Below are 12828 nucleotides of genomic sequence, written 5' to 3'. Positions count from 1 at the left end.
ATGCTCGTTGATTGTTGACATTATGTGTTGAAAAACAGAAAGAAGTCAAAGGACTAAGAGTTACAAGACAGAAAGTCAAAAAATCACAATTTATTAATTTACAATTATTTAAATGTATAAAAGGAAATGCATTAAATATTGTCTCTTTCTAAGATAAATTGCTTGTGCATTATTAATTTTTGAAAATGGTAAATTTGTTAATAATGTGTTTGGTCTATAAATTATAAAAGATTAAAATGTCAATTGAATTAGTCTTCCTATTAAAAAAAAAATCTCTCAAAACCACATAGTGACCTCTTGCTCTATACTTTTTAATTGGTTACTTTTTTGTCTATTTTGTTTTATACCATAATATTATGCATGATAAATATAATTTGTGCTTTATGCATGTCACTAATGTATAGATAATTTTCTTTAAATGTTGTGTAAACTTTATTTAGGTATTTATGGTAATGTATTCATTTACCTATATACAAATTTAGAAAAATTAAAAGTTTTATAATAAAGAACCAAACTAATTAAACATTTTTTGATTGATTTTTTATCCAATATGTATATTAAAAGGAAAGCTGTTCCAATAATAGATATGGCGTTTAAATATAACTTGCATGATATAGAAAATAAAACTGCAAAAGATAGAAAACAAGAGAGAAAATTGCTTCAAGAGGGTTGTACTGTCATATTCAAATTCACATTTCCTGTTTACAGAAGGAATGCAATATAAAGCCTGCATTGGACTTAGTATTGTAGCTAAGCATGTTTGAAATGATTTTTTATTAAATGATGACTACTATTTTAACTAAGTAAAACTAGATCAGGGTACAATCTGTGTGAATTATGTGGGTTTCTTAGAGAGGGTCTACATGTATACATGTATGTATTGTCAGTGATTCTTAGATATTCTCAGTATGTTATGTCTAGTTCCAAGATCTAGTCTGAATGTATTTTTCCAATATTCAAACATGCAGCGTGTATGCTGTTTCTGTGGTTCTTAGATACAGTCTATGCAATATGTAATGGTTTTAAATTATGATACATGGCTTTATCATGTTACAGGATCATTTTTCTTAAAACACCTTTCATTTCAGTTTTTGTCTGTATAAAGCTTTATATTTCAAAAGTTAGAAGACCTAGATGCTGCAGATACCATATGTTACGAAATTTCCCTCTGTCAAATGTCCATTGTCCTCAGCCTCATTTTCATGGTTCAGCATCTGCTTAAAGAAAAACAATGTTTGTCATGTGAATTTCTTACATACTATGAGTAATAGGATAACTTTATTTGGTATATGGGTTCCTTGCAATGTCTACATTTCAGTCAGACAGGGTTCTTCTGACCTTGACCTCATTTTATGTTAAAGTTATGTGATCTGATCCATTTCTAAAATACTGGAAGCATTATGTCAATTATAGGTTGTGTATGTAATGATTGTAAGGGGTACATGTCAGTCTGGCAGGTTTCATCTGACCTTGATCTAATTTTCATGATTCACTGGTCAATGTTAAGTTTTTAGCTCACTGTTCCAAAGGAACTGTGAGCTTTTGCCATCACTTGGCGTCTGTTGTCGTCGTCCGTTGTCGTCGTCGTCGTCCGTCTGGTGTAAAATATTTCAAACATCTTCTCCTTTGAAACTACTGAACCAATTCCTACCAAACTTTAGCTAAATGATCCTTAGGGTATCTAAAATAAAGTTTGTGTTTTATTTTTTGTTTCGTCTAAAAACATGGCCGCCATGGCTAAAAATAGAACATAGGGGTAAAATGCAGTTTTTGGCTTCTATCTCAAAAACCAAAGCATTTAGAGCAAATCTGACATGGGGTAAAAGTGTTCATTAGGTCAAGTTCTATCAGCCTCGAAATTTTGAGATGAATCTGATAACCCATTGTTGGGTTGCTGCCACTAAATTGGTAATTTTAAGGAAATTTTGCAGTTTTTGGTTATTATTTTGAATATTATTAATGATAAAGATAAACTTAACAGCAAAAATGTTCAGCAAAGTAAGATCTACAAATAAGTTGATATGACCAAAATTGTCAATTGACCCCTTAAGGAGTTATTGCATTTTGAGGAAAATTTTTCACAATTTGTTTATCATGTTATCTTACTTTAAAAAATCTTCTCCTCTGAAACTATTAAACCAATTCCAACCAAACTTAAGCTGAATGATTCTGAGGGTATCTATAATAAAGTCCATGTTTTATTTTCTGTTTCGTCAAAAAACATGGCCGCCACCGCCATGGGTAAAATTGAACATAGGGGTAAAATGCAGTTATTAGCTCACCTGGCCCAAAGGGCCAAGTGAGCTTTTCTCATCACTTGGCGTCCGTCGTCCGTAAACTTTTACAAAAATCTTCTCCTCTGAAACTACTGGGCCAAATTTAACCAAACTTGGCCACAATCATCATTAGGGTATCTAGTTTAAAAAATGTGTCCGGTGACCAGGCCAACCAACCAAGATGGCCGCCATGGCTAAAAATAGAACATAGGGGTAAAATGTAGATTTTGGCTTATATCTATGAAACCAAAGCATTGAGAGCAAATCTGGCAATGGGTAAAAATGTTTATCAGGTCAAGGTCTATCTGCCCTGAAATTTTCAGATGAATTGGACTACCCGTTGTTAGGTTGCTGCCCCTGAATTAGTAATTTTAAGGAAATTTTGCCATATTTGGTTATTATCTTGAATATTATTATAGATAGAGATAAACTGTAAACAGCAATAATGTTCAGCAAAGTAAGTTCTACAAATAAGTCAACATGACCAAAATGGTCAGTTGACCCCTTAAGGAGTTATTGCCCTTTTATAGTCAATTTTTAACAATTTTTCGTAAATTTTTGTTATCTTTTACAAAAATCTTCTCTGAAACTACTAAGATGAATTTAACCAAAGTTGTAAACAATCATCATTAGGGTATGTAGTTTAAAAATTGTGTCTGATGACCCCGCCTGCGAACCAAGATGGCCGACATGGCTAATAATAGTACATAGGGTAAAATGCAGTTTTTTACTCATATATCTAAACCCAAAGCATTTCGAGCAAATCTTTCAAAAACAAAACTGTTCATTAGGTCAAGATCTATCTGCCCTTAAATTTTCAGACCATTCAGGCAACCCGTTGTTGGGTTGCTGCCCCTGAATTGGTAATTTTTAGAAATTTTTTCAGCTTTTGGTTATTATCTTGAATATTATTATAGATAGAGATAATCTGTAAACAGCAATAATGTACAGCAAAGTAAGACCTACAAATAAGTCAAGATGACCAAAATGGTCAATTGACCCCTTAAGGAGTTATTGCCCTTTATAATCAATTTTTAACAATTTTCATAAATTTTGTAAATTTTTACAAAATAATTTCCACTGAAACTACTGGGCCAAGTTCATTATAGATAGAGATAATTGTAAGCATCAAGAATGTTCAGTAAAGTAAGATCTACAAACACATCACCATCACCAAAACACAATTTTGTCATGAATCCATCTGTGTCCTTTGTTTAATTTGCACATAGACCAAGGTGAGCGACACAGGCTCTTTAGAGCCTCTAGTTGGCTTATATCTCAAACACTAAAGCATTTAGAGCAAATCTGATAGGAAGTAAAATTGTTCATTAGGTCAAGTTCTATCAGCCATGAAATTTTCAGATGAATCTAACAACCCATTGTTGGGTTGCTGCCACTGAATTGGTAATTTTAAGGAAATTTTGTAGTTTTTAGTTATTATCTTGAATATTATTAATAATAAAGATAAACTGTAAACAGCAAAAATGTTCAGCAAAATAAGATCTACAAAAAAGTTTAATGACCAAAATTTTCAATTGACCCCTTAAGGAGTTACTGCCCTTTAAAGACAATTTTTCTGAATTTGTTCATCTAGTTTGCTTGCTTTAAAACTGCTGAATCAATTTCAGCAAAACATAGGCTGAATGAGTTTCAGAATATCTAGTATAAATTTTTTTTTTATTTCCTTGTACGTCAAGAAACATATGACTAAAATGGTACATAGGGGGTAAAATGCATTTTTTTCGCTTTTGAAGATATGACAGATACAAAGAACATTTTAATGGAATTTTTACTACACTCATTAATATATATTGAAAAGCAAAATTATCATTGTGGAAAGATTTTAAGCAAAAAAAAACAGGTGAGCGATTCAGGTTCTTGAGAGCCTCTTGTTTGTGTTTTAGTCTTTTTTTCAAGTACTACATAAGCAATAGATCAACTATATTTGGTATATGGAATTATTGTAAGGTGTGCATGTGTGTCTGACAGGGTTTATCTAAAATGTGAATTGTCTGTGATACTTGTAGTGAAACCTTAATCTATAAGACTCATAAAATCAAAGGTCAGTAAAGCAGGTGAGACATTTCAGTGTGTGCACTCTTGTGTGTTTTTAGAAGTCAAATATGATGTTTTGCCTTTGAAATGTACTTTTACTGTACCTATACAAGCAGAAAAACAAAGGCATTAGTCTAATTTAGTTAAATATAGATTATGAAAGATATAAGGCAAATGTACATGAAACAATCAGTAAAATATAGATAATGAAAGATATAAGCATGTACACGAGACAATGAGTTATGAAATATAGATGATAAAATATGTAAGGCAAATTGAAATAATTTACCCACAGCAAACCTTGGTATGCATTGTCTGAGTTTCTAATATACATTCTGTCAGTATTGTCTGTGGTTCCTAAATACAGCCTGTAAGTAGTGTCTGTGGTACTTAGATACAGTTTGAAAGTATTGTCTATGGTACTTGGATACAGTCTGAAAGTATTGTCTGTGGTTCCTAGATTCAGTCTGTAAGTTTTGTCTGTGGTTCTTAGATAAAGTCAGTAAGTATTTTCTGTGGTTCCTAGATACAGTCTGTAAGTATTGTCTGTGGTTTTAAGATACAGTCTGTTAGTATTGTCTGTTGTACTTAGATACAGTCTGTAAGTATTGACTAAGGTTCTTACATACAGTCTGTCATTATTGTCTGTGGTTCTTAGATACAGTCTGTAAGTATTGTCTGTGATTCTTAGATTCAGTCTGTAAGTATTATCTGTGGTTTTTAGATACAACCAGTAAGTATTGTCTGTGGTTCTTAGATTCAGTCTGTAAGTATTATCTGTGGTTTTTAGATACAACCAGTAAGTATTGTCTGTGGTTCTTAAAAAAAGTCTGTTAGTATTGTCTTAGGTACTTAGATACAGTCTGTAAGTATTGTCTTTGGTTCTTACATGCAGTCTGTCAGTATTGTCTGTGGTTCTTAGATACAGTCTAGGTATCGTCTGTGGTTCTTAAATACAGTCTGTAAGTATTGTCTGTGGTTCTTACGTACAGTCTGTAAGTATTGTCAGTGGTTCTTAGATACAGTCTTATAAAATATATATTATCGAAACAGGCGGACATATATTTGAAACATGGTGATACGGATGAAGTGCTAACACATATAAAGGTATACAGGTGGACAATTGAGTGGCTGCACAGCGGTTGTACTTATTTAATGGCTACAACATTACCAAGCTGCAGACCAAATACAAAAGGATTTCGTCTCGTTGAAGCCGAGAAAAAAACTCTGTCCAGTCAATTGGACAGACGGCTGAGTCCTGTGGTTATATGACCAACCTATTGTATTCACATTATTAATTTGTTCCCGTTCTGAGCATGAATGAAATAATTGCCAATGGACGTAAATAGTTTGTTGCACAGACGGAGTCTAGCGATTACATTACATAACTATTGTATTGATATGATCACGTCCTGAACATGAATGAAATATTTGTCCCTGGATGTAAAACAAACATCAATCAATCAATCTAGTGGTTACTTGACCGGTGGCACCACAGGTAAAACGACATACTTAAAGACAACTTTAATTGAAATGCCAAATTAAATTACTTTTTCTACAGAGTTATTCGATAAATATATGCTCTGTAAACGTTCATACACCAATGAGACATTGTTATTTGATGGGTATAGACCCTATGCAACGTTCATATACCATGACAAAGTTATTCGATGGGTATTAACCCTATACAACGTTCATACACCAATGAGACACAGTTATATAATGGGTATATACCCTATACAACGTTCATACACCAATGAGACACAGTTATGCATATAGACCCTATACAACGTTTATACACCAATGAGACAGAGTTATTCGATGGGTATAAACCCTATATCGTCCATACACCAATGAGACAGAGTTATTCGATGGGTATAAACCCTATATCGTCCTTACACCAATGAGACAGAGTTATTCGATGGGTATAAATCCTATTTAACGTTCATATACCAATGAGACAGAGTTATTCGATGGGTATAAACCCTATATCGTCCTTACACCAATGAGACAGAGTTATTCGATGGGTATAAATCCTATTTAACGTTCATATACCAATGAGACAGAGTTATTCGATGGGTATAAACCCTATATCGTCCTTACACCAATGAGACAGAGTTATTCGATGGGTATAAATCCTATTTAACGTTCATATACCAATGAGACAGTTATTCAACGGGTATAAACCCTATATAACGTTCATACAACAATGATATAGAGTTATTCAATGGTTATAAACCCTAAACAACGTTCATACACCAATGAGACAGAGTTATTCGATGGGTATAAACCCTATATAACGTTCATACACCAATGAGACAGAGTTATTCGATGGGTATAAACCTATATAACGTTCATACAACAATGAGACAGAGTTATTCGATGGGTATAAACCCTATATTACGTTTATACAACAATGAGACAGAGTTATTCGGTGGGTATATACCCTATATAACGTTCATATACCAATGAGACAGTGTTATTCGATGAGTATTTACCCTATAGAACGTTCATATACCAATTAGACATAGTTATCCAATAGATATAAACCCTATATAACGGCCATACACCAATGATACACAGTTATTCGATGTATATAAACCATATACAACGTTCATATACCAATGAGACACAGTTTTAAACGGTATATATCCTAAAACCACGTTCATACACAAATGAGACAGAGATATTCGATTGGTATAAACCCTATATAACGTTCATACACCAATTAGACATAGTTATTCGATTGGTATAAACCCTATACAACGTTTATACACCAATGAGACAAAGTTTTTTCGATGGGTATAAACTATATACAACGGTCATCCACCAATGATACAGTTATTCAGTTGGTATAAACCCTCTACAACGTTCATATACCAATGAGACAGTTGTGTAATGGGTATATTACCCTATATATACAACGTTCATACACCAATGAGACAGTTATGTAATGGGTATAAACCCTATATAACGTTCATACAACAAGAGACAGAGTTATTCAATGGTTATAAACCCTAAACAACGTTCATACACCAATGAGACAGGGTTATTCGATGGGTATAAACCCTATATAACGTTCATACAACAATGAGACAGAGTTATTTGATGGATATAGACCCTATACAACGTTCATACACCAATGAGACATAGTTATTTGATGAATATAGACCCTATACAACGTTTATACACCAATGAGACAGCGATATTCGATGAGTATTAACCCTATAGAACGTTCATATACCAATGAGACATAGTTATCCAATAGATATAAACCCTATACAACGGTCATACACCAATGATACACAGTTATTCGATGTATATAAACCATATACAACGTTCAAATACCAATGAGACACAGTTTTAAAGGGTATATATCCTAAAAACGTTCATACACCAATGAGACAGTTATGTAATGGGTATAAACCCTATATAACGTTCATACAACAAGAGACAGAGTTATTCAATGTTTATAAACACTAAACAACGTTCATACACCAATGAGACAGAGTTATTCTATGGGTATAAATCCTATATAACGTTCATACAACAATGAGACAGAGTTATTTGATGGATATAGACCCTATACAACGTTCATACACCAATGAGACAGAGTTATTCGATGGGTATAAACCCTATTTAATTTTCATACACCAATGAGACAGAGTGATTCAATTGGTATAAATCCTTTACAACGTTCATATACCAATGAGACAGAGTTATTCGATGGGTATAAACCCTATACAACGTTTATACACCAATGAAACAAAGTTTTTCCGATGGGTATAAACAATATACAACCTTACGGTCATACACCAATGAGACAGTTATTTGATGGATATAGACCCTATACAACGTTTATACACCAATGAGACAATTATGTAATGGGTATATTACCCTATACAACGTTCATACACCAATGAGACAGTTATTTTTGGATATAGACCCTATACAACGTTTATACACCAATGAGACAGCAATATTTGATGGGTATATACCCTATACAACGTTCATACACCAATGAGACAGAGCTATTCCATGGGAATAAACCCTATACAACGATCATACACCAATGATACACAGTTAATCAGTTGGTATAAACCCTATACAACGTTCATATACCAATGAGACACAGTTATATAATGGGTATATACCTTATACAACGTTAATCACCAATGAGACAGAGTTATTCAATGGGTATAAACCCTATATTCGTTCATACACCAATGAGACAATTATGTAATGGGTATATACCCTATACAACGTTCATACACCAATGAGACAGCGATATTTGATGGGTATATACCCTATACAACGTTCATACATCAATGAGACAGAGTTATTCGATGGTTATAAACCCTATATAACGTTCATACAACAATGAGACAATTATGTAATGGGTATATACCCTATACAACGTTCATACACCAATGAGACAGCGATATTTGATGGGTATATACCCTATACAACGTTCATACATCAATGAGACAGAGTTATTAGATGGGTATAAACCCTATATAACGTTCATATACCAATGAGACAAAGTTATTCGATGGTTATAAACCCTATACAACGTTCATATACCAATGAGACACAGTTATATAATGGGTATATACCATATACAACGTTCATACACCAATGAGACAGAGTTATTCGATGGGTATAAACCCTATACAACGTTTATACACCAATGAGACAAAGTTTTTCCGATGGGTATAAACAATATACAACCTTACGGTCATACACCAATGATACAGTTATTCAGTTGGTATAAACCTTCTACAACGTGCATATACCAATGAGACAATTATGTAATGGGTATATTACCCTATATATACAACGTTCATACAACAATGAGACAGAGTTATTTGATGGATATAGACCCTATACAACGTTCATACACCAATGAGACAGTTATTTGATGGATATAGACCCTATACAACGTTTATACACCAATGAGACAGCAATATTTGATGGGTATATACCCTATACAACGTTCATACACCAATGAGACAGAGTTATTCGATGGGTATAAACCCTATACAACGTTCATACACCAATGATTCACAGTTATTCAACGGGTATAAACCCTATGCAACAGTCATACACCAATGAGACACAGTTATATAATGGGTATATACCCTATACAACGTTCATACACCAATGAGACAGAGATATCTGATGGGTATAAACCCTATACAACGTTTATACACCAATGAGACAGAGCTATTCCATGGGAATAAACCCTATACAACGATCATACACCAATGATACACAGTTAATCAGTTGGTATAAACCCTATACAACGTTCATATACCAATGAGACACAGTTATATAATGGGTATATACCCTATACAACGTTAATCACCAATGAGACAGAGTTATTCAATGGGTATAAACCCTATATTCGTTCATACACCAATGAGACAGAGTTATTCGATGGGTATAAACCCTATATAACGTTCATACACCAATGAGACAGAGTTATTCGATGGGTATAAACCCTAAACAACGTTCATACACCAATGAGACAGAGTTATTCGATGGGTATAAACCCTATATAACGTTCATACAACAATGAGACAATTATGTAATGGGTATATACCCTATACAACGTTCATACACCAATGAGACAGCGATATTTGATGGGTATATACCCTATACAACGTTCATACATCAATGAGACAGAGTTATTAGATGGGTATAAACCCTATATAACGTTCATATACCAATGAGACAAAGTTATTCGATGGTTATAAACCCTATACAACGTTCATATACCAATGAGACACAGTTATATAATGGGTATATACCATATACAACGTTCATACACCAATGAGACAGAGTTATTCGATGGGTATAAACCCTATACAACGTTTATACACCAATGAGACAAAGTTTTTCCGATGGGTATAAACAATATACAACCTTACGGTCATACACCAATGATACAGTTATTCAGTTGGTATAAACCTTCTACAACGTGCATATACCAATGAGACAATTATGTAATGGGTATATTACCCTATATATACAACGTTCATACAACAATGAGACAGAGTTATTTGATGGATATAGACCCTATACAACGTTCATACACCAATGAGACAGTTATTTGATGGATATAGACCCTATACAACGTTTATACACCAATGAGACAGCAATATTTGATGGGTATATACCCTATACAACGTTCATACACCAATGAGACAGAGTTATTCGATGGGTATAAACCCTATACAACGTTCATACACCAATGATTCACAGTTATTCAACGGGTATAAACCCTATGCAACAGTCATACACCAATGAGACACAGTTATATAATGGGTATATACCCTATACAACGTTCATACACCAATGAGACAGAGATATCTGATGGGTATAAACCCTATACAACGTTTATACACCAATGAGACAGAGCTATTCCATGGGAATAAACCCTATACAACGATCATACACCAATGATACACAGTTAATCAGTTGGTATAAACCCTATACAACGTTCATATACCAATGAGACACAGTTATATAATGGGTATATACCCTATACAACGTTAATCACCAATGAGACAGAGTTATTCAATGGGTATAAACCCTATATTCGTTCATACACCAATGAGACAGAGTTATTCGATGGGTATAAACCCTATATAACGTTCATACACCAATGAGACAGCGATATTTGATGGGTATATACCCTATACAACGTTCATACATCAATGAGACAGAGTTATTCGATGGGTATAAACCCTATATAACGTTCATATACCAATGAGACAAAGTTATTCGATGGGTATATACCCTATACAACGTTCATATACCAATGAGACACAGTTATATAATGGGTGTATACCATATACAACGTTCATACACCAATGAGACAGAGTTATTCGATGGGTATAAACCCTATACAACGTTTATACACCAATGAGACAAAGTTTTTCCGATGGGTATAAACAATATACAACCTTACGGTCATACACCAATGAGACAGTTATTTGATGGATATAGACCCTATAAAACGTTTATACACCAATGAGACAATTATGTAATGGGTATATTACCCTATACAACGTTCATACACCAATGAGACAGTTATTTGATGGATATAGACCCTATACAACGTTTATACACCAATGAGACAGCAATATTTGATGGGTATATACCCTATACAACGTTCATACACCAATGAGACAGAGTTATTCGATGGGTATAAACCCTATATAACGTTCATACACCAATGAGACAGAGTTATTCGATGGGTATAAACCCTAAACAACGTTCATACACCAATGAGACAGAGTTATTCGATGGGTATAAACCCTATATAACGTTCATACAACAATGAGACAATTATGTAATGGGTATATACCCTATACAACGTTCATACACCAATGAGACAGCGATATTTGATGGGTATATACCCTATACAACGTTCATACATCAATGAGACAGAGTTATTCGATGGGTATAAACCCTATATAACGTTCATATACCAATGAGACAAAGTTATTCGATGGGTATATACCCTATACAACGTTCATATACCAATGAGACACAGTTATATAATGGGTATATACCATATACAACGTTCATACACCAATGAGACAGAGTTATTCGATGGGTATAAACCCTATACAACGTTTATACACCAATGAGACAAAGTTTTTCCGATGGGTATAAACAATATACAACCTTACGGTCATACACCAATGAGACAGTTATTTGATGGATATAGACCCTATACAACGTTTATACACCAATGAGACAATTATGTAATGGGTATATTACCCTATACAACGTTCATACACCAATGAGACAGTTATTTGATGGATATAGACCCTATACAACGTTTATACACCAATGAGACAGCAATATTTGATGGGTATATACCCTATACAACGTTCATACACCAATGAGACAGAGTTATTCGATGGGTATAAACCCTATATAACGTTCATATACCAATGAGACAAATTTATTTGAGGTGTATAAACCCTATACAACGTTCATACACCAATGAAACAGAGCTATTCGAGCTATCAGATAAGCATAGAACCTATATAACGTTCACATATCAATGAAACAGTTTTTTCGATAAGTAAACTCTATACAACCTTCATGCACCTAAATGAGTCGGAGTTAGTTAAAAGCCCTCATACATTGTTTATACACCTATGAGACAGAGTTATTCGATTGTTCCTTGTTGAAAGCCAGATAATCTTTAATTGCTTAAATCCACAATCTCTGTTGGATCAAGGTCATATACACCAAACAATCGTACCACACACTAAATCTGATAGTTGATAACATCTGAGAAATCAAAGTACCGGCAAGTATGAAAATTGATCATTGACCAATGAACCATACAAATGAGTTCAATATCAGACCATATATAATGTACAGATTGCAATCATTCCATACATCATATACTGTTGACTTACTGCTTACAGTATCTAAGAAACAGACCAAACTGTGAGAATTTAACATTAAC

Source organism: Mytilus californianus, unplaced genomic scaffold, assembly GCF_021869535.1.
Source record: "Mytilus californianus isolate M0D057914Y unplaced genomic scaffold, xbMytCali1.0.p SCAF_5, whole genome shotgun sequence".
Lineage (NCBI taxonomy): Eukaryota > Metazoa > Mollusca > Bivalvia > Mytilida > Mytilidae > Mytilus > Mytilus californianus.
Note: the sequence above shows the minus strand (reverse complement) of the source record.